Source organism: Galeopterus variegatus, unplaced genomic scaffold, assembly GCF_000696425.1.
Source record: "Galeopterus variegatus unplaced genomic scaffold, G_variegatus-3.0.2 Scaffold5090, whole genome shotgun sequence".
In the NCBI taxonomy this organism is placed as follows: Eukaryota; Metazoa; Chordata; class Mammalia; order Dermoptera; family Cynocephalidae; genus Galeopterus; species Galeopterus variegatus.
Window position 1 is genome coordinate 126,581 of NW_007731201.1, and position 23,641 is coordinate 150,221.

General features: G+C 33.2%; 1 protein-coding gene across 1 annotated transcript in view; it reads left to right on the forward strand.

Moving 5' to 3' along the window:
- Positions 1 to 821: 821 nt before the first annotated feature.
- Positions 822 to 23,641, forward strand: part of LOC103604337 (MAGUK p55 subfamily member 6-like) — a gene marked incomplete at its 3' end in the record, with an annotated part of 39,294 nt that continues 16,474 nt past the window's right edge. The window contains exon 1 of the mRNA XM_008588896.1: positions 822 to 896. The remainder of the gene's footprint in view (positions 897 to 23,641) is intronic.

Below are 23,641 nucleotides of genomic sequence, written 5' to 3' on the forward strand. Positions count from 1 at the left end.
TGATGTGGGGTTCTATCTGAAGTTTAGTGAACATTGCCTTACAAGATTATAAAAATTTGAGGACAGTTTTTTTCAGGTCGGGAATATCAGGTTATATTCAGTAGTTGCATACAAAGTGTTTTATAGTACCTATTGATGAAATGATGAAATAATTTTAGTTTTTTTCTTTCTTTGGTAGCAATTGCTTGAGTTACTTCTCTGTGCCAAATATTCTTCTTAGTTCTTTATATACAGTATCATTGTTTGTCTTCAAATAAAATCTACAAAATGAGGAAGATGAGAATCAGAGGTAATTTATCTAAGGTCACACAAATAGTAAGTAGAGGAGCCACTACATATTCTGACTTTAGATGTCATCACTAAGCAGTTCAAAACCATTCTGATTTCTGGTTTTGTGTTTTTATTTTCTAAGAGATCTTTTGTTTCCCCTGGAATGTTCATGTCCCGTAGCAATCTAATTCTAGTTTCATGAATACAGTATTCTCTTTTTTCTTTGAGAATTTTAATGACTGTTTTTTTTCATCTTGAGTAGTTTCATTATTTCAAGTAGATTTAAACTGTTTTTTGTTTTGTGTCTATTTTTCATGTTATAGGCTTTTTGCAGCCATCTGATATCTAAAGGTTATTAGCTCATTGTTAAGAGTTGGGGACTAAAACCTTGAAGCTCTGATTCCATGTTGTTTGTTTTGTGTCTATTTTTCATATTATAGGCTTTTTGCAGCCATCTGATATCCAAAGGTTATTAGCTCATTGTTAAGAGTTGGGGACTAAAACCTTGAAGCTCTGATTCCATGTTCAGCTTCACTGTAGCTGTCTTGTACCTGATCTTCGTGTCTATGTCTTTCCTGTTGACTGGTCATATTTTCTAGAGAAGACTCTTCACATCTGCCTGGAAGGTAAGGACCAAACAGAAGGCTTCTGCTATCAGGAGAGAGAATCAGGTGAAGGGGTTTGTCTCAGCATTTAATAATCTCGTTTTCCATATGATTTCATTGTACTTTGTCCAGAAATAACCTCTAATCTTACTGTCTCCAGAAAATAAACCTCTAGTTTTTAGTACTGTGTGGTGGAGGGTGAGGCAGACAAAGAGAGAGTGAGAGAGATTTCAATACTTTTGAAACAGTTTTTTATGTTATTTTCCTTTTTGTAGTTCCCCTCACTTCTAATACCTTGTGCTGCTAATATCTGAGCCTTTGGAAGATTTTGCTGTGTAAATGAGATGGTTTTCTGCTTTCCCCCTGGATCATTTAGAGTTTGTCCTCTTTGGGTCTGCTAAGTCACTTTTTTGTCCATATGTTTTACAGCTTCCAAAGTCACCTTTTCTCTCATTATCCCTATCTTTTTAAATGTATGCCTTATAAAATAAAATGGCACACACACATCTTTACTGTATTTTAGAGGGTTTTTAGGCAAAAGCAAAATTAGATGTTTAATTTATCTTACCTGGAAATACTGATATTTGTCTTCTTGAATAAAAATATTATTTTTTGTTTGTTTTTATTTCTTTTTACTTTTAATTCAAGCTTCATACTTGATTTTGTCAAATCCAAGCACAACAAACTTTTGGAGCCCTTTTGGAGAGGAGGAGTTTCTGCTGGAAAACTATTCTCACTTTTTTTTTTTGACCCGTAAGGGGATCGCAACCCTGGACATGGTGTGGTCCATACCACGCTCAGCCAGTGAGCGCACTGGCCATCCCTATATAGGATCCAAACCCATGGCCTCCGCATTCCCAGTGCCGCACTCTCCCGAGTGAGCCACGGGGCTGGCCCTATTCTCACTTTTAATTTTTAATTTTTTCTTGGGTGAAAGGATCTGTGATGAAGGGCACTCTTCAGCTTTCCATCCCAAAAGAAGATTGTGTGCTCCAAGAGCCACTACATCCATCTATGCCTTGCTTCAGTTTACATTTTTCTTTAGACCACTTGAGTGTTAACATCAAGAAATGAATTGGCTCTTTGAGATACTGATGCCATTACAAATGCAAGCTAATCCCAAAGAGACTTTGTATTTTACTTTGTTGTATGTCAGTTATTGATTATACAAAATTTTGTCTCTGATTAGAGCTGAAAGCTAGGTAACTAAAAGGAAAAAATAATGCAGAGCATTAATAATCCTTCACAGTGTGTTTTTACTAAGCATTTATTGAGCACCTCTGTATACAAGGCACTATATTGGGAATTATAATAAAAGAGGAAGCTCTTGTTTGTTGAGAGGTTATAATTTAATAAAGAAATAGGGAGCCCTTGTACATGAAATAAATAGTAAATGCTGGAAAACCACTTTCCCCTTGTTTTACTAGATATTTTTATTTAAAAACAATTAGGGAAGTGTGAAAAGATATTGCAAATGTATAGAGTCCCTTTGTATCTTGGCTTCATTTGTTAACAGTTGTTATGAACTGAAGATGTTCCTCCAAAATTTATATGTTGAAATCCTAATCCCCAATGTGATAGTGTTAGGAGGGGATTAGGTCATGACGGTGGACCCCTTATGAATGGGATTAGTGTGTAAAAGTGAGCCCAGAGAGCTCTTTGGCTCTCTTTGTGCCATGTGAGAATACAATGTGAAGTCCACATTCTGCAGTCTGGAAAGGGGCCTTCACTAGAACTGACCATGCTGGTACCCTGATCTTGGCTTTCCAACCTCTGGAACTGTGAGAAATAAATATCTGTTGTTTGTAAGCAAAATACAATGTGAAGTCCACATTCTGCAGTCTGGAAAGGGGCCTTCACTAGAACTGACCATGCTGGTATCCTGATCTTGGCTTTCCAACCTCTGGAACTGTGAGAAATAAATATCTGTTGTTTGTAAGCAACCCAGTCTGTAGTACTTTTGTAATAGTGAACCATCTAAGACAGCCATCATAATAGTTTTTTTTGGAATTACATAATGTACAATGATAATTGAAGTTTGTGTCTGTTATCGCTATTCCTTCAACATTTCTTGCCATTCTTGATAAGGGCTTTTTACTCTAAAAGATTACTTTAAGCAAAGAATATGGGGAAAAAAAGATAAGTAATTTGAAAGAAAGGAAAAAATTTATATTTAATACTTCCTTTTCTTTCCTTTCTGATTTTAGTAAATATTTTTGGTTCCATGAAAAAGAAACACCAGCTAGCTGTAATTGTCTCTTGTTTACTTTTGGAAGTTCAGGGATACAGAGATGATGCAACAGAGTGTTGGAAGGTATCTTAACCTACTGTTACTCTGTATCATCCAGCATCTGTGGACCCTCCTGACTGCACGTAGTTTCTAGTGGCCATTTTGACTATTAACTTTGCTATATTTCAGTCATCAATTGTTCTTGCCAGTAGTGCATTTATTTCAGTCATCTGCTGGTCCTAAGCAATTCAGTTTCTTCCACCTTACTGAACTTTGCAGACTGCTTCCAAGTTCCTCAGAGATACTTCTGATTCCTCCATTACTGTGTCCAAGTAGTTGGCATGGCAATAGTAGTAATGAGAAGATGGTTGGTTCTGACCCATTGAAATTTGTGTCTCTATTCCTTCAGGGCTAAAATTATTAAAAAGTCATGTTGCATGGTGGCAAGTCTAGGACTAGAAGCTACATTTTCTCATGCCCAGTGCTTTCTCCACTGACCAAATAGAGTGTTTTGTGATTTTTTTTTTTTTTTTGCATATCTGCCATTTGTTGAAATGCAAGCCCTCAGTGACAGATCCTAGCTCATCCTATCTCTATGCCCTTGGCCAGTGTCTTGCAAAATGCCTCTATTTGTTATCATTTTAGCCTCTTGGGCATTTTCCTTCTTTCCGTTTAGACAAAATATAGAGATGGCTTTTTGGAGGGATCATACATGGGAAATGAATATGGTTTGGGGCCAATCAGTGAAACTGAATTCTTGATATTTTTCCCCCCCTGCTGTTGACTGACCTTTGACATGTCTCCTGACCTCTTTGGGCCTCATTTTTCTCATCTGTAAAATGGAGGCATTATCATCCCATTTAGCTTATGGGAATTTTTTTGAGAATAAAATTGGATAGAAAATGTAGGAAAAGGTATTAAATTACATATGAGGTAGTTATTATTTGAATTCAAGTAGTGGCTTAAAGCAGTACTTAGGATTCACTAGGTTAGAGAAAACACCAGGATGAATATTGAGGAAATTAATCTAGAGTGACATGCAATGGACAACTGACCTAAAAATGAGATAAAATAAAATAATCCTTATTCTTCAGTGATATGCAGGTGCGAGTCAGTGATGGAGGAGTTGTGAGGAATAAGGGACTGTGAAGACTCCTGCCACTATAGCACTTGATGGCTTTGGTTGAATTTAGCATGTGTAGGTGTGTGTTTACATTAGCAGAACTCATCAAAGGGGCTTCCTTAAAGCAGTAATCTCATGTGTAGGTGTGTGTTTACATTAGCAGAACTCATCAAAGGGGCTTCCTTAAAGCAGTAATAGTAAGAAACTCTTCCTCAGTCACTTAGTGTAAATAGAGAAGATTATTTTATTATTTTATGATTGTGAGAGACTAATATTTATTACAGGAGAGTAAGAAAAGTCTTCTACCCTGATAAGAGTCAATGTAGAACTTGATTCTTAGTAATCTCAGACCAAATAACCTGGAGCTGTATGTAGGAACTATACTTTTCATTTTGTGTGTGTGTGGCTAAAAGTGGAAGGTACTTATTCTTCCTGTGTCTTGAAGTTTCTATTTTCTTTTTGAAATCTATAAAGGTTATGATTAGGGTAAAATATTTTTGGAAAAAATATGTAATTTGTAGAATGAAAATTTAAAGAACTAAGAGTTAATTGTTAATGATTTTCATTCTTTCTAAATCTTTATTAAAGAAGTCTTATAACTTAAAGGGTACCTGTTGAAGTTATTAAGAGATATTATTTAATGTGACATAGACTGAAATGGCTTATGAGGGGAAAAAAATCAATAATAAAAAGTACAAACTAATACATAAGGCGTGGAATATTGAAGGGATAAAATGTTCTATATAAGGAGATTATCTTTGGAGAGACAAATTCATGACTTATTAAACAACAGGAAGCATTTTGCCTAATAAAATATTCTGTATAAGGTGCTTAATTTTATTAGGTAAAGTGGTTTTCCTTAATCCTTCTGAATCTGTATAGAAACCTCTAGGAATTCTCATGATACTGACTCTCCAAATATACAGTTTGTAGCTTGGGCAATCTGTTTGTTAATTATTGTTTTGTTACACAGGTATATGTAAATATATTAATTTTGTAAAAAAGTTAAGTTATTACCAGATAGAGCCAAGAGCCTTTTTAACTATTCCCACTTTCAATCTCTGCACCTTCCCCAGGAGTACCTGTTATACTTTCTTTTATATCTTTCCAGACCTATTCCTGTATATTTACATATTCGTACCTGTAGAAAATATAAAATATTGTTTTGTATGCTTCATTTCTATAAATATTAATATAAATATATAAAATATATTTTACTATATTATATTAGTAATATCTTACTATAGTGTATTAGTAATATAATACTATAGGAAACTTGCTTTTTTCCATTTAAAAATGTGTTTGGGAGAGTTTATCAGGTTAGTACGTATAAAATCTTTTATTCTATAACTGTGAAAGATTATTTATAGGATGAGTATAAATTATTTAGCCATTCCCCTGCTAATGAAAATTGATGTTATTTCTATTTTTTCCTATGTTTTCAAGTAATGTCATAGTGAACATACTAATAAATTGCCTCATTAGAAGCAGTATTACCTATATCATGATGATCTTTTACTTGATAATAAAGTTATGACTATGAAAATTTAGTGGAATTGAAACTTTGAAAATCTTTTATTAAAAACATTACTTGAATTCTGGTAAGGTTGGCAGTTCCCCTGAACAAAAAGCCAATATAAAACTGAACAAAACTGTCAAAACAATTATTTAAGGGTACTGGAAATTGGCCAAAGGCAGTTTAAAAATTGAGAAGCATTTACTCTTGCAAAACTGCTAGAGCTTGAGGTAAGAACAGTGTGACTCTGTGGCCTTCTTACCTGAGGTTGTTCCCATATACCTCCCCAGGCCTTCCAACTCAGTTGGTGAGAACCGAAGCTTCACCAATGATAGGGACTGAATGTTTGTGTCCCCCAAAATTCATATACAGAAGCCCTAATCCCCAATGGGATGGTATTTAGAGGTGCGGCCTTTGGGAGGTTATTAGGGTTGGATAAGGGTAAAGGCCCTGTCATGGCATTCATGCCCTTATAAGGAGATGAAAGGACCAGAGCTTACTTGCTGTCATTCAATGCCATGTGAGGATACAGAAAGAATGCATCCTTCTGCATACCAGGATGAGGGCCCGTATTAGGAAGCAAACCAGCTGACACCTTGATCTTGGACTTCCTAGCCTTCAGATGACTCTAACTGGGCTTGGTATTGGATTTAACAGATTTCAAATTGGCTGTTTTAAATATATTGAAAGAATTAAAGGAAGATATGCTAACAAGACTCAACAAATAGAGAATCTCGATAGAGAAATTAGTAACAAAGAACAAAATAGAAATTTTAGATTTGAGAAGTACAGTATTTGAAATGAAAAATGTATTGGATAGGCTCCATGCATATTTGAGATGGCAGAGAAAATGTAAAGATCAATGAAAAGTATTCATTCCAAAGGAAAGAGAAAAGATAAGGATAATGAACAGAGCCTTGGAGACCTTTGGGACGATGTCAGACTTTCCATCGTACATGTAATAAGAATTCTGGACAGGAAGGAGAAAAAGGGACAGAAAAAATATTTGAAGGAGTAATGACACCAAAATATTCCAAATTTTCACCAAATTTTGATGAAAAATATAACTTACAAAGAATTCCAGTAAGATGGAGTAAGCACACTGTACCCTTTTTGTCCTACTGAGTGCAAATAGAAAAACTGGACAAAATACCTGGGGTAGCTATTTGCAGACTCTGAAAAGTAAATAGTAGCAAGCAGGTTGGAGAAGAAAACCAGAAATTTAAATACGACTGAATCAGTGGTGAGATTACCTTTTATTTTGGCTTTGAGTTCTCACCTGACATAGCTTAAAACCCAGAAGTGGGCATCAGAATGGACAGAGGAGGACTCCAGAAACTCTAGTTCTGGCCTGCAGGGCAGGAAAGGGGTTTCCTAATGCTCAGTAAGAGTGTGGAAATTTCTTTCTCTCTCTGTCATTTTTCGTTCCCTTGCACCCCAGTCCCCAGGAAATTCTTTGGTAGTAGTGTTGGCACAGCTACAACAGACTGAAGGAGGCTAAAACCCCAAGGGAAGGAACTTTCCTCTTTAATTGGAGGAGCTGTGGTCCTGAAAGGGCAAGGGTGAATCCCTGGTGGTTTTTTCTTTCTGTGTTCTCCCGTTGCTTGAACCTGGACATGAGTGTAGTTGTAGGAAGTACATGGCAGAGTGCCGTAAATGAAGCTCCAGGTTTCTGGTTGGAGAATTGGAAAAGGGCATCCTACAGAACCAGAAGTATCAGGCAGATTACAGAGAGGGAAGAAGTATGGAAAGAGACTCCTGAAGGTCATTTATGCACTCCTATGCTCACCCGGAGCTGTGCGTGTGTGTAGATGTTGAGAACTGAAATACTGGTAGGCCATCACCTAAGTACCAGACTGGCCAGTGGGTCGCACATATGTAGTACAGATCTGAATAGAATTATTTCAGTTTTGAAAAGTTTAGTAATTTCTTATAAAGGTAAGCATACACTTACCATGTGACCCAGCAACCCCACACCTAGGTATTTACTAAGAGAAATGAAAACTTAAGTTCACAGGCAAGGGTGCAAATAAGCATGGAAGAGTAAACTAAAATAACATTGGTGCCTCAGAAGGCTGGTCAGAACTTAATCCTGAACTCAGCTGAGTCATTTACCTGCTAAAACGAAAATGTCAACATTCTCCATAAGATTTCAATAAGACACAGAATCTCATAACATAATATTAAAAATGTATAGCATACAATCCAAAATTACTTGACATATGAAGAACCAGGAAAAAAATCTCAACTCACATGAGCAAAGATAACCAATAGACACCAACACTGAGATGACACATGTGAGCATTATGTGACAAAGATTTAAATTAGCTATTATAAAAATGCTACAAGAAGTAAGAGTAAACACTCTTGAAATGAATGGAAATATAGAATGTTTCATTAAAAAATAGAAAAAGAAGAACCAAATGAATTTCAAACTGAACAATGTAATAACAAATAAAACAATTTACTGGATACAGTAGCATAATTGAGATGACAGAAGAAAGAATCTGTGAAGATAGATCAATAGAAATATATTCAGATTGAACAATAAGGAAAAGAGATTTTTTAAAAAAATGAACAGAGCCTCAGGTACCTATGGGATAATACCAAAAGGTCTAACATTTTGTTTCATGAGACACAGAAGGAGAGAAGAATGAACATGATGCAGAAAAGAATATTTGAAGAAATAATGGCTGAAAATTTCCCAAATTTGGGGAAAGACATAAACCTATAGACTCAAGAAGTTCAGTGAACCTCAAACGGTATAAATCCAATGAAATCCATGCCTAGACACATCGTAATCAAACTGCTGAAAACCAAAGATTAAAAAAAAATACTGAAATCAAAAACAGAAACAAAAACACACATTTTACTGGTAATAGACGAATTGTTTGAATGAATGTGAATTTCACATCAGAGACCAAGAGGCCAGAAGGAAGTGAAACCATGTTTTAAGAGCACCAGGAGGGGGAAAAAAAGTCAATCCAGTAGAAATATTCTCTAGGAATGAAAGCAAAATGAAGATATTCTTAGACCAAGAAACACTAGGAGAATTTGTTGCCAGCATATGTATTCTAATAAAAATTGCTGAGGTAAGTTCTTCAGAAAGAAAGGAATTAATACCAGAAGGAAACTGGGAACATTAGGAATGAAGAGCAACAAATCTGTGGCAAATATAAAAGAATATTTTTCTTTTGTTCTCTCTCTATATAATGCCGGGAAGGAAAAACCATAATGTTTGATGGGATTTTCAGAGAATGTAGATGTAATATAAAGACCATCACAACATTAATTGGAGAAGGTAAAGGGACCTATATGATTATAAGGTTTCTATATTCCACTTGAAGTGGTAAAATACTGTTTCTAAACAGACTATGAAATGTTGAGTATGAGTGTTGTATGGCCACTCTGGAAAATGGTTTGGTAGTTTGTTACACATTTAAATATACAGGTAGGTAACTCCACAGTCCCACTCCTAGGTATTACCCAATAGAAATGAAAACTTAAGTTCACAAAGGTGGGGATGATCATGGAAGACTAATGTACAGATGTTTAGTGACAAATTAGAAATAATGCAACTAAAAAGAGTGAGAAGGGAAGGGAGAGGAGGAAAATAGAAAAAGCTTGTTGTTCTTTAAACTATAGGTAGATGTTAAAGGATCTTTTAAAAGGCCCTAATAAACCAGATAGTATGAAGGTTGTCAAAAAGTTTGTGGAAAATTTCACATTATCTTTTAATTCTGTTTTTCCACAAACTTTTTGAAGTACCCTTATAAACAGTTACATCAAAAAACAGGACTAAGGGCATTGGAGAAGGTATGTGTACAAAATTAACCACTGAAACAAAAATACAAACTTTCCTAAATGCAAACAAAACACTTTAATAAAAGCAAGAATACATTTCTCATAGGAAGAAAAAAGTATAACAAACATCACAAACTATGCAAAACTGTAAAATCTTAGAATAGTTTTGAAACCAAAATCAGTAATAATAATAAATATGCATGGGATTAACTCAACTTTTGAAAGAAAAAGGTTTTCAATTTGGCCAGTTAAACAAAACCCAAGTATATACTGTATACAAGACATGCTGTATACAGTACAGACATCTAAAACAAAATGATTCAGAATGGTTAAAAATAAAGAGATGAACAAAAAGTGTATTAGGCAAATGAAAATGAATAGCAATGATAAAGATCTTATATCAAAGTAAAATTCAAATCCCTGAACATTAAAAAAAGGATAGAGGAGGACAGAATTGTTTTCAAACAAGATAACGTTTATGAATATCTATGTACCAAATAACATAGGAACCACCTTTATGAAGCAAAAACTATAGGAGATGCATGGAAACATAGAAATACACAAATAAGAAGAGACTTTAATAAAAGACAGATAACTGGGCAAATATAAGTAAGGAGATAGAGGATCTAAATGACAATAGAGTGAATGTTAATAGGCATATATTGAACTTCCTTATAGTAGAGACTACACATTCTTCTTCAATGCCACAGTGCATCAAAATTCTAAAAAATGCAAACTAGTCTATAGTGACAGGTCAGTGGTTGCCTGGGTACAGTGGGAGAAAAGATGTAAGGAATTGGGGGCAGGGCAGGATCAGAGGGAAGGACGAAAAGGGGGCACAAGTAGACTTCTGAGAGTGATGAATATGTTCACTATCTTAAAATTGTGTTGATGATTTCACAGGCATATATATATATATGCCAAAATCTATCAAATGCTACACCTTATTTTATGTCAGTTATAGTTAAATTTTTAAAAACTTTAAAAAGAATGATTGTAGAAATGTGTGGTAAGTTCCTGTTATTTCTTTAAATGCCAAGTTGGCCATATCTATAAAAATTCACAGTGTACAAGCCTTCTGATACAGAAATTCCACTTCTAGAGATTTGTCCTGCAGACACACTTGCGTAACTGTATAACATTCATAACAACAAAAATAACTGGAAACAACCTAAATGTTTCCCATAGACAAGTTAAATCATATCTATACATTAAAGTACTGTATATGTATTTTTTTCCCTTAGATCTTCCTTGGGAAGTACTATACATTTTTATACATCTACAGATTAAAATATTAAGTAATTATTAAAAAGAATAAGGTATATGTGTGGATATAAAAAGACCTCTGATATGTTTGGTGGTTAACAAAAGTATACAATGATTAGTTGTACCTAACATATTTTAAATGACAAGCAGATTTATAGGGTATGCATGTAGAAACATACATGTGATAGTAAATGTATTTGCTTCTATGATTTTAGAAAAGTGGAAGAGTACATGAAAAGTAATTGATACAGATCCACAGTGTCTTATCCATAGGTGAACAGTTCAAACAGCCTGAAAATCAGGTTTTTTTTTTTATAACCCATCAATGGCAGAACTGACTTGAACTGACATGAAGTCTTTATAATTTTTTATCCTGCTTTATTATGAATATTTATATGTTTTATTGCAGACATCTTAATGTGCTGCCATATTTTGTTATATAAAGTTTAAATAATGATGGACTGTATCTACAAAGGAAAAAAGGCTTACTAAGCTAAACTTATTTACTAAGGTAAATCAGTGATTAAGACAGTTACATGATGTAAAATTGTAACCAGTGATATCTAGATGCCTCCACACTCAGTTTGTTTGCAAGATTCTATTTAGAGAAAATTTGAACAACTTTATGCTAATAAATTTAACAAATTCCTTGATGAACCAAATTTGTAAAACTGATGCAAGAAGAGAGAGAATATCACTCCGATGTCTTTAAGAACAATTGTATGTCATTTAAAACTTACCTACAAAGAAAATTGCCCAGATGGCCTCACTGGTAAAGGAGGGTAACTGACATCCTTGCGTATGTAGAAAATTCAAAGAGATCTACAGATAAATTATCAATGTCAAATGACTTAGGTAAGATTGCTGGATACAAGTCAATAAAAAATAGAATTTTAAGAAATATCTCCTACAATAGTGCAACATATTTGAATACTTAAGAATAAATATATGAAAAGACGTCAACACCCTGGCACAGAAAACTACCAGGTGTGTGTGAGAGAAATTAAAGACAACATACTTGGTGGTTCTCTGTGTAAAACAAGGAAATATATGTTGATTATCCTTAGAAGATATTATATTGTGAGAGATTTTATACTTCTGCCTCATCTCTATATCTGTCTTTAGTGAAAATATGAATTTTCCTTTTAAGAACAAAATATTATAGATTATAGGAGAGGGCCTTAAGATATTTCAAAGTACATTTAAGTTCTGTCTTTATATTTTGGGATCCTAACTTTTATATTCCAGTATTTTCAATAGTTCAGAATTTAATAGTTTTAAAATTTATTTTACCAGAAGCTGTGCCTTTTCTTCTTTTTTTTTGAAAGGACTTCTTTCTGAAAGCATTGCACATAATAGAAAATTGTAAGAAATGAGATTACCTTCTACTTGCCACTTTTGCAAGGCACATGATTTATAATAGCAATATTGATGTTTATTAAAAAATGGTAGTTCAGTTTCTTTTCTGAATTAAACTGGTTATCAGAAGATGACAAGGTGCAAAGTGTTCAATTAATATGAATAAAATAGGGTAAAAACCCAACTACTTTAATTTTTTAACAAATCGTTGTTTTTAAGATGGGGGAAAATTATAATTAAATTTCTACTGTTGAAATTAGTTTTTCATTAATACTTTGAATAATTAGTAATATAGTCACACTGAGAGATGGTTGAAGAGATTGAATTGCAGAATATAGATAAAACAGAATATTTAGCATAGCCATTTAGTCTTATTGTATAGCCTTATGATTTGTATCAATGTTATTTAAATTTTACATGTAAGGAAATAAAATGTATGGATAGATTTTTAAAAAATACTACATTGGAAAATGAGATTAGTATTCAGAATTTAGTTCTTACTCTACTTCAGTTGCCCATTGTGCTGCATGTGTCCTCAGCATTTATACTGGAGTGTCTTATGAGGCAATTCATTATTATTATTATTACAACAAATAATGAAATGAAGGCCTCTTGATGGAAATATTGATGCCACAACCTATCTGAAGGACAATATGACAGTATCTGACAGTGGAAAAATCACATATCCTTTGAGCAATTCTCCTCTTAGTATTTGCTTCCTAATGTATGCCCAAATATACACACACACACATATTTCAAATATATATATGTATTTGTGTTTTATATATATACATATATATATTTGTTTTTTGGATGCTGATTGCACCACTGATTATAGCTGCAAAAAATGGAAGCAACCTGTATATCTTTTAGCAGAGGACAGACTAAATAAATTTTGATGCATTTATACAGTAAAGTACTAGGTACCTTGAATGAGCTCCAATCTGGAAAGATCACTAAGATATTTTATTAATAAGACAATTGTATCTATCTATTTAAATAAAAAAAGGCATACATTTTGTTGGAAAAGCTAGAAAGGAAATCTCTTGGGGAGAGAACATCAATTTTTTTATTTTTAAATATTTCAATATATTAGACTATACCTTTTAACACTCATGAGGAGTCTTCAGAAAGTTCATGGAAAGATTCATATTATCTTTTAATTCTACTTTTCCACTGAAGTACCCTCATATATATATATGTATACACACATTTGTATGTATACACATATGTGTGTGAATGTACAATGGCTTTTTTAAAATAACTTTTATATGTAAAGGTTTTTTTACTCGTTTTTTCATCAAAACTTGGAAGTCTTTACTCCATTATCTTCTGGTATTCAGTATTACTGGTAGTAGATGACATGGAAGTTTGATTATTTTTTCTTTTACACAACACTTAACTTTTTTCCTCTGGAAATTCCCACTTTTCCCTTTTAATCCTCAGCATTCTGAAGTTTCACTTAGATGTGTCTAGATCTGGGTCTTTGTTCAGTCAATCTGCTCTGCAGTCAGAAGGCCTTTCATTCTCAAGTTTTATGTCATTTAAACTCAGTATTATTTTCTCTTCTTATTTCTTCAATTATTTCCTCCCCACACTTGTCTCTGATCCTGTCTTATGAAACTCCTAATGGACACTGTTGGACTTGCTTATGTGTTTCAACTACTTTCATATTTTCCATCTTTTCTTCTTTGTTCTGCATTTAGAAGATTATTTAATTTGACAGTAATGTTTTTAATTGCCAGGAGTTTTTTCTTATTTTTGGGTTCCTGCATTTTCTTCTTCTTAGTGGCTTGTTCTTTGTGAATGCTGTCTCATCTCTGAGAATGCTAACAAAAATTAAATTTTAAATTTCTCATCTAGTCTCAGCACCATCTGTTTCCCCCCCTGGTTTGGTTTGTTCAGCTTCATCTACTATCACTGATGTTTTCTTTAAATGTCTGTGATCTATAACTGTTGGTTTATATTTATAAATGAAGGACTAAGCTGATTAATTCAGAAAACATATCTATTGAGGATTTCCTCTGTCACTGTGTAGGCTGTCCTCTTCCCTACCTCCAGCCCTCTTTGGGATGGGAGGGCATGAGCAAATAGTAACTCATTGCTTTGTCCTCAGGCAGGCTTCTCATTCAGATTTGTAGGCAGAGCAGGTGGAAACCCTTTAAATAGCTAAACTAAGAAGGAAGAATGTTCTAGAGATAGAGCACATTAGTGTAAGGCTTTAAGTTGGAAAAACAGAAGGGGAGAAGGTGGTACCACCCTGGGGAAATGTAAGGGGCTTTTTGGTTGTTATAACAACTGTGGAACAGTGTAAGCATTTTGTGGGTGACAGTTCTGTGCAAAAAAGGACATTTTGCTCCTCTAATGCCAACAGCTTCCTGTTTGAGAAACTGCTTTAGTGCATTCACTCCTAGGCAGAGTCTGCTTTCTTCCATCATGCCTCCTTTAGTGTGTTACAGAGAACCAGATTTCCCTCAGTGTCTGCTCCAACATCGCCATTAGGAGCTCTTCCCAAGCAGAACAAACACCCACTATATTTGGAAAGAAGTTTGTGGTAGTCAGGCCGAGTGGGCTCTTATATATGGTGATCCTTAATTGCCCTGAATGACTGCCCTCCGCTGTGCCTGCCCTGTTTTGTTGTTGTTGGCTCCAAGCTTGGATTTTCTCTAGGAATGCTTTGGGATATTCAGCTCTACAGTTTTGTTTTAAAGCTTTAAATATTGATCAGAAATTCAATATTTTTAGTAGAATGAACTCAGCTTAGTTATTTTCAGTAGGATGCCTTACAGGATGTCTCCCATGATTTCCCATCTTCTTATCTCTCCACCATCTCCATCAAATAGTTAACATTTAATTGATTTCATGTGTTCCCTCAATGTTAATAATGCATTAGGAGGCATTTTTTTTAAGAGTTTACTGTGGATTATTTAGCAACAACAACACTGCGAGATAGATACCAATGTCATTCCCTACTTAACATAAAAGAAACTGACTTTGCCAGATTATGTCATTTGTCTAGATTTTGAGGACTAATTAAGTGGTAGAGTCCAGTTTTTTTAACCACTATGCTGTATCACCTTGCTCTGTGATTATTTTATAGTGTTCCTATCATCCTGCTTCATACATGTGTTTACACATTGTGTTTACACATTTTGGTCCACTCTACTAAAACCGAGTTTTTGGAGGACAGATGGTGTGTCTGTATTTCCTTCAACATCTAACTTTGTGCCTGGCATCTAATAAGCTCTGAGTGAATATTGATAGAATCTGTGTACACTCAGAGTTCTACTTCTTTCATTCAGAATAACTAAATTAGAATTTCAAGATATTAGTTTCAAACCTAAGGTATTGACAGCATATTGTCATTTTATAGAAAAAATTTTTTCATTGACAACTAATGTTTTAGATTAATACAGCTTTCATGATCAAATGAGTATATGAAAATAATTGTGTCAAAATTTGATCTTAAGCAAACATGATCCAGATTTCAATAGGTTTTTTTTCTATATCATTTTCTGGAAATGTATTTTAAAAAAGAATTTTACTGCTTTATTGCAAATACATTAGAAATGGTCAAATGACTTTTAGTTACTTTCTTTAAAATTATGCTTAAGTCTTTCCAAATACACACAGAATGAGATCTTGTTTTTCATTTCATGGATTCTGTAAATTATGCAGCATGGATCTGATGAGATAATTGTTATTTTATCTGTAAAATATAAGAGCAGAAATAATTTTTAACATCTTATGAGCACTCAGCAGTCATATTTTCGATGGAGAATTCAGTTTGTTGAATTAAATAGGTGTGAACATAACACCAAATGTGGTTAGAAAAGCATTTTTAATATTAAAGTAGACTCTTGTACAAATTTATAAGAATAACTCATTTAATTACTTACAGTTCTAAAACTGAGTAGAAATGCTTTTGTAAAACAATTTGTATAGAAAACTTTTAGAACAGAGTATAGATGGGTAAATACCATTCATTTTATTAAATTTGCTTTGTATAATGAACTATATTATAGAAAGTAAGATATATGTTTGTAAATAGGAAGTGTTACTGTAAAAGCTTGCCATTTTAGTAAGTTAAGCATTTAAAGGCACCACGTCTATCTTTATGCCTTGATATACAATTCACGGGATGTTGATAGCTTTAAGATTACTGCTGTATAAACTATACCACATTTTGTTGCTTCCAAATATTATACAGTTTTATTTATAAATAACAATATATAACTTTAAAACTATTATTGATTTTTCGTAACAGAAAAATGTTCATTTTTGTGACCAAAACTATGCCATAATGTACAGAGTATGGCCTAGTTGTTGGGGATACAAACATGAATAAGACAGATATGATTTCTATGCTTGTCAGACTTAGAATTTAGAAGGAAATTATGCATTAAACAAACACCAGAATATTTAATTGTATAGGTTTATCAGAATTATAAAGTATAGATTAATATGAAGATGTGTATGAGGAGGATTTATCCTGATTGGGGCAGCCAGGAACATTGCAATTCTGCCCCTGAAGGAAGAGTATGAATAAAGGTGGTTGTGCGTAAGGGGTGTAAGTGGGGGCAGGTCTTTGCATCAGGGTTAGGGAAATATTGGTATGGCTAAAGCTGTCAAAGGATGGTGGTGCAAATTGAAGCTAGCAGTGTACTAAAAGGATTATAGGTCATAAATTTTACATTTTAATTCTTTATGGGTTATGTATAGATAAGAGGCTGTTGTGGCAAGATATAATAATGGCTAGGACTCATTAGAGGTTGACAGAAAGAAACCTGTAGATTCCAGAAATATTTAGGAGGTAGAATATGCTGCTTCCTTTGCTCTAAGTTAGTTTCTACTCCTACCACTTTCAACCTTTGAAATATATATATATTTTTGTTGTTGTGTAGATTCCAGAAATATTTAGGAGGTAGAATATGCTGCTTCCTTTGCTTTAAGTTAGTTTCTACTCCTACCACTTTCAACCTTTGAAATATATATATATTTTTGTTGTTGTTGAGTGTTTTCTCTTTAGCTTTCTTTGTTCACGTGTTTGTTTTTTAACATCTTTATTAGTACTTTGTTGCTGTTTTAGTAGAGATTCTGAAGGGAAAGTATGGAAACTCAACTAGTCAATCTACCATGTTTTACTGAGTCCAACCCCATTTATTTGAAACCTCACCTTTATCATATATTAAATTTCATTTATTTACTGTTTCAAGATATCTCTGTTGCAGTGATAATACTGCACCATTTTAATTTAGTGTTTCTATAACTGATAGCACAGATACATATATAGGCTTGTTTTACATATTTTCTCTTTCAGGTATATTTTAGAATAACTTCACCCCTTCTGTTGGGATTTCTGTTAGGATTTATTTCTCTCTTTTTTTTAAAGAATGACTTGGAGAGTATAGGCATTTTTACAGTATTGAATCTTCTTATCTCAGAATATGGTCTCTTCATTTAATCAATTTATTTTAAATGTTTTTTAGTATAATTTTATAATTTTTTATATACATCTGAATATTCTTATTTTAGCCTTAATTTGTTGTTACTATTTATAAAAACTATTGATTTTTATTTATTGTTCTTGTATCTAGTCATTTAGCCAGACTCTTATAACTAACAATTTTTCAACTGATTCCTTGAGACTTTTCTAAGTAGATGGTTATATTATCTGCATTTTACTACATTAGTTAAAACTTAAAGTACAGATTTAAGAGTAGTAGTCATACTGGGCATTGTTGTCTAGTCCCTGATTTTAATAGTGTTCTGACATTTAATCTTCTGCCATTTCTCCATTAAATACAATGCTTCCTGGTATGAAACAACTCTGGTTTCCTTCTATTTTTACTAAAGTGAGATTTTCCATCAGAATTGAGATTCGAATTTTACCTGATATATTTTAAGTGTTGAGATGAGTGGGTTTTTCTTATTCTGTGATAACGTATTAAATTACATCATACTTCTTAATGTTAAGCTATCTTTACATTACTAGAATAAACTGTATTTGGCTGTTATCATTATTCTTTTAAGACATCGTTACACTAAATTTGCGAATATGCTTAATATTTGCATATATGCTCATGTGTGAGTTTAGTATATAATTTTCTTTTTTTACTGAGTTTTGAAATCTACATATAAGTTGGGAAGCTTTCAATATTTTCTGTTTTTTTAAAAAAAAAACGTGAATTATCTATTTCTTGAAGTTGAGATAAAATTTATTCTTAAATCTATCCAGGCCTCATTCCTTTTTAAAAGAGTGGATCTTTGAAAACCTTTCAATTTCTTCTATTGTGATGTTTCCTTTTTTTTTTTTTTTTTTTTTTTTTCACCTTTCTCCTAAACTTTGATAATTGACATTTTCCTAGGAAATCATCTACTTAATCAGATTTTAAAATAGAATTGTTCATTGTGTTCTCTTTTTAATCTTCTTTATACCAGCAGGTATTTTCTCATCTCATACCTTATGTTATTTGAGTCTTGTCTTAATCAGACTAGCCAAATATTTGTCTATTTTTATTGGTCTTTTAAAAAGCTAGCTAGCTATTATTGGCTTATTGATCAACTCTTTTTTTTTTTTGGTTGATTGATTTCCTCTTTCCCTTTTGTTAATTCCTTCTTTGTATTTATGGTTTTTCCATTCCCTTGTAAACTATGGTCTTTCATGATCCATAGCAGTTTTCTTATACTTTTCCTCTTTTTGCCCTTTTTTAGTGGGAGAATTCTTTAACTTGATCTTCCTGCACATTATAATTTAAATTTTGTTTTCTTTCTCTCTTTTTTGTTCCTAGTAATTCTGTTTCTTTGGAGGCTAGTACTTCTGTTTGTTGAATTTGGTGAGTCTTATTCATGCTCCTAGTTTTCATAAGTGTTTGGTGATTCTTGGTTTGTTCATATTAAATATAAAAAATTATAATTAAATATTAATATATTTAATGTTATATATTATGAATATAATTTTTAATATATTTAATATTTAAATATTTTAATTTTTCATATTAAATATATTAATTTTTCTAGCTCAAATAAGAATCCAATTTATATGTCATTGAATCTATGCTCTGATTAAAGGGTCTATTTCCTACTTATAATGGAAGAGGAGTGGGACTTGCAGGTAACTCACCTTTGAGTTTTGAGACTTTCTTCCTGGAATCTCTGAGTAAATTGGGGATGCTTCTCTGCCTCTCTGGTTCCTGTCTCACCTTTGCAAGGTTCCCACTACAGAGAGTTTCCTGTTTCATATATTCAGCTTTTACATACAATATAATTGTCATGTAGTCATCCATGTGTAATTATTATAGTATATTAATATTTTGTAGAATTACTTCTCACTACTTTTTTTTTTTGAATCTTGAAACTACTTTTTTTGAAGTTTGGGGAAGAAAGAACTTTGACAGTGGGAAAAAATGGCTGTTTCTATTTTTAAAAAAGAAACAGTAGGAAAGATTTTCTATAAAGAGATAATTGCTTAGACTCCACTGTCCATAATATTGTTGATGGACTCTATAGAATCACTTTTTTAGTAAATTGGGACGATGCCCATCTCTCATTCTTTGTTATAATTTTCTCACATCTTTTGTGTATCTTTTCATTTCATGTGCTTTTAGGATAATATAGTTAAAAAATAACTATGTTTTGTATTTTGATTAGCAACCCACCAAATGTACAAATTAGTTTGCGAGTGATTGGCAGATTTATAATATTCAAGATTCCCTTTCCAAGACCTGGGATATTGATAGGTGTATCTGTTTTTTAACTAAATTCCATGTGATCAAGAATTGGTAACAGTTTAGGAAGATTTTCATAGTAGACAAGGGTATATTTCACAATCTCCATCACTTTTCTACGCACTTAATTAAGTACTAATAAAACATTAAGCATCTCAGGAACCAATATAGAAGAAACATTTAAAAAAAAATTATCAGTACAACTGGAAATTTGAATACTATGACTAGATATGAGGGTACTTCAGAAAGTTCATGGAAGAATAGAATTGAAAGATAGTATGGTTCTTTCCATGAACTTTTTGAAGTATCCTCATATTTGATAACATCAAGGAATTATTGTTAATTTGTTAGGTGTGCTAACAATAGTTTGGTTATGTTTTGATCTTTTAGACATATACACTGAAATATGATATCTGGGATTTGCTTCAAAGTTATATAAGGTAGAAAGTATGTAGGAGTATGAAACAAGATTGGCCACGAGTTGCTAGTTGTTGGAGCTGATAAGCATTGGGTTCATTATTCTGTTTCCTTTTGTAGTTTGAAATTTGTTGTAATGAAAGTTAAAAATGAAAACAAATGTAGAATGTCAAAGGAAAAAACAACAAGTAAGCATAAGAAGTAGAGCAAACTATACTTAGAGCAACAGAGAAAAATACTTTTAAAGATTAGTCTATTGTTCCTTGTCCACTTAAAGGTAAACTTTGGATCTTAAGCAAAATTATGAAGTAAGCTTGTTTATATTCTTTATTTCCAAGTGTCTTCTTTTTTCATCTTAGACTAATACCAGTTTTCCTTCTGTTTCAGGTGCGCATTGTGCTACTGTTCACCTCTTTACTTCCAAAATTGTCAGTCATTTATACATACTGAGTGAGAGATCTAGAGATGAACCTGTCTAGGATAAAGTATAAGAGAAGAATGCTTTGGGAGGAAATCAGGGATAGGAGCCAGGGAATATATCTGACAGGCTTTGGAAAAGTATTTGAGCATTTGGAAAAATACTGGTAGAAATGTGAAAATTTTATTGGAACATTTGGAAAAACTTAAGAGTTTCATATGAAAAACACTTGATTTTATAAAAAGCTTGAGTGTCTGGGGACAGGGAAAGTGAAAGCTTAAACCTCTAGCATTCTAACAGAAAATAAATAGATGCTCTCCAAAATGGGTCAGTCAAAAACTAGCAATGTTAGCATATTATCCAGAGAGATAAGAAATTATTAACAGATCTGATTAAAAGAAACGTTTAACAAATTCGTAGTAGTTACTTCTGGGGAGTAGGATGAGAGAAGGGTAGATAGATGGGACAGAGAGTTGCTGTATTTTATTATAAGCTATTCAGTAGCACAATCTGATTTTTTTAAATGTTGGCATTTTATTTTAAGAAAAATAAAAGTTAATATTAAAAACAAACTAAAAGGGGTTGGACCCGTGGCTCACTCGGGAAAGTGCAGCACTGGGAGTGCCGAGGCCCGCGGGTTCGGATCCTGTATGAGGATGGCCAGTGTGCTGAGTGTGGCTGAGCGTGGTGCGGACCACACCATGCTGAGGGGGGTTGCAAACCCCTTACCAGTCAAAAAAAAATAACTACAGGATTAGTAGATTTGTTCTAAAGAAACATCAGAAAGAGATAAAACTAAAATTAGTCTTAATAAAATCAAGACTGTGAACTGTGACGTTGAATGAGGGAGGGAGAGGGGTCTAGCTTCACTCTCTTAACGTGTGCATATCCAGTTGTCCCAGCACCAGTTGTGGGAAAGGCCACTCTTTCCTTTATTGAATTTTCTTTTCACCCTTGTCAAAATCAATTGACCATAAATGTATGGGTTTATTTCTGGACTCTTATTTAGTTATATGTCTATATGCTAGTACCACACAGTCTCTGATTAATGTAGTTTTTAAGTAAGTTTTGAAATCGAGAAGTGTGAATTCTCCAACTTCATTCTTCTTTTTGAACATTGTTTTGGCTATTCTGGGTCCCTTTTGTTTCTATATGAATTTTAGAATCACCTTGTCAATTTCTGCCACAAAAAAAGGCAGCTGAGATTTTGATAGGGGTTGCATTAAGTCTGTAGGTCAGTTTGGGGAATATTGCTACCTTAACAATTGTTCCAATCCACAAATCCATGGATTCTTCCAATGCATGAGTATGGGCTGTCTTTTCTTTTATTTAGGTCTTCTTTCATTCTTTCAATGTTTTATAGTTTCAGTGTACAGATTTTACATTTCCTTTGTTACATTTATTCAGTATTTTATTGTTTTTGATGCTACTATAAAAGGAATGATTTTCTTAATTTTATTTTTGGATTGTTGTAGCAAGAGTATAGAAATACAATTGAGTATTTTATTGTTTTTGATGCTACTATAGAAGGAATGATTTTCTTAATTTTATTTTTGGATTGTTGTAGCAAGAGTATAGAAATACAATTGATTTTTGTGAATAGATCTTGTAACCTGAAATCGCGATGAACTCATTTAATTCTTTTTTTTTTGTCTTTTTTCGTGTCCGGCAACAGATTGCAACCCTCAGTGTTGCGCCTGCACCGGACCGGGACCGGCAACGGGATCGCAACCCTCAGTGTTGCTCCCGCACCTCGCTCAGCCAGTAAGCGGGAACCGGTCTGTATGTGGGATCCGAACCCTTGGCGGGAGCACCACCACGCTCCCAAGCGGCGCACTGTAGCAGTGCGCCACCGGGCCGGCCCTGAACTCATTTAATTCTAATACAGTTTTGGGGTATTAGGATTTTCCATATATAAGATTATATCAACTGCAAATAGAGATAGTTTTACTCATTCCTTTCCAGTCTGGATGCCTTTCATTTCTTTTTCTTGCCTAACTGCTCTGGCTAGAGCCTTCAGTACAAAGTTGAATAGAAGTGGCAAGAGTGAACATCCTTGTCTTATTCCTGATTTTAGGGAGAAAGCATTGTCTTTCACCATTAAGTATGATGTTAGCTGTGGATTTTTCTTAGATGCTCTGTATCAGGCTGAGGAGTTTCTTTCCTATTCCTAGTTTGGTGAATGTTTTTATCATGAAAGGGTTTCGATTTTGTCAAATACTTATCTGTGTCTATTGAGATGTTACTTGTTTTTGTTCTTCATTCTATTAATAGTATATTATATTGACTGATTTTCATATGTTGAACCATTCCTGCTTTCCTGAGATAAATTATACCTGGTTATTGTATATGATCCTTTTTATATGTTGCTAGATTCAGTTTGCTAGTATTTTGTTAAATATTTTTGCATCTGTATTCATAAGGGATGTTGGCTGTAATTTTCTTGTGATGTCTTCATTTGGATTTAGTATTAGGGTAATTGGTGACATAGAATGAGTTGGGAAGTGTTCCCTACACTTCTGTATTTTAGGAAGAGTTTATGAAGTATTGGTTTTGATTCTTCTTTAAATGTTTGATGGAATTCACCAGTAAAGCCTGGGCATGTGGGGAGTTTTTTGATTACTCAATCTTTTTACTTTTTATAAGTCTATTCAGATTTTATATTTCTTCTTGAGTAATATTTTTCAATTTGAAAAATATAAAGCAAGTGCAAGGTTGTAAGTATATATAAGGTAGTCTGATAAATCCCACATTGCATGTAAAAATCCATCCTGCTACTAATTCATGGGAATCAACTTGAAACTCATACTGTTTAACAATTCAGTTTTTAAAAATGTGATTTTTCAAAAGAGTTTGTCAATGTCTTTTTATTTGCATTATTTTATAATCTTACTCCATACAGGCTT